We start from the raw sequence: 1058 nt of genomic DNA, 5'->3' as shown, positions 1-1058 counted from the left end.
TGTGTGTGTGTGTGTGTGTGTGTGTGTGTGTGTGTGTGTGTGTGTGTGTGGTGTGCGTGCGTAGCGTGCGTGCGGCGTGCGTGCGTGCGTGCGTGCGTGCGGTGCGTGGTGCGTGCGTGCGTGTGTGTATGTGTGTAGTTGCGTTCTGTGTGAGGTGTGTGTCTAGCGTGTGGTTGTGTGTAGTTGCGTTCCTGTGTGGGTGTGTGTCTCCGTGTGTGTGTGTGTGTGTGTTGCGTTCCTGTGTGGGTGTGTGTCTAGCGTGTGTTGTGGTGTGTGTAGTTTGCGTTCCGTGTGGGTGTGTGTCTAGCGTGTGTGTGTCCATCCAGCCTGTTGTGATTATTTCTCTCAAGAAGGTGGGCTTGAAGGAAGTGAAGTGAATCTATAGCACACGGTGGATAGGATGCAGGGCTGCTTGGCTATTGGACTAGCGTCATCAACGGGGTCTCTCGGCTACGGTTTCCTCACAGTGTTAATATACACACACACACACACATATGCGTGCATGTACACACAAGCAAGCACAACACGCATGAATCATGCATACATATTCACCACACACACACACACAATACAGTACAGAACAGTACATACATACCGTACATACACACACACACACATACAGTACAGAACAGTACATACATACTGTACATACACACACACACACACATTAACAGTACAGAACAGTACATACATACTGTACATACACACACACAACACATCAGTACAGAACAGTACATACATACTGTACATACACACACACACATACAGTACAGAACAGTACATTACATACTGTTACATACACACACACACACATTCAGTAACAGACAGTACATACATACTGTACATACACACACACACACATACAGTACAGAACTAACAATTACATACATACATACATACATACATACATACATACATACATACAATACATACATACTACAGTACAGACAACAATACATACATACATACTACATACATACATACATAATACCATACATAATACATACTAAACATACATACTGTAAATACTGTACATACTTTACATACATTACTGTATC

This window comes from Salvelinus sp. IW2-2015, linkage group LG1 (genome assembly GCF_002910315.2).
Source record: "Salvelinus sp. IW2-2015 linkage group LG1, ASM291031v2, whole genome shotgun sequence".
In the NCBI taxonomy this organism is placed as follows: domain Eukaryota; kingdom Metazoa; phylum Chordata; class Actinopteri; order Salmoniformes; family Salmonidae; genus Salvelinus; species Salvelinus sp. IW2-2015.
Note: the sequence above shows the minus strand (reverse complement) of the source record.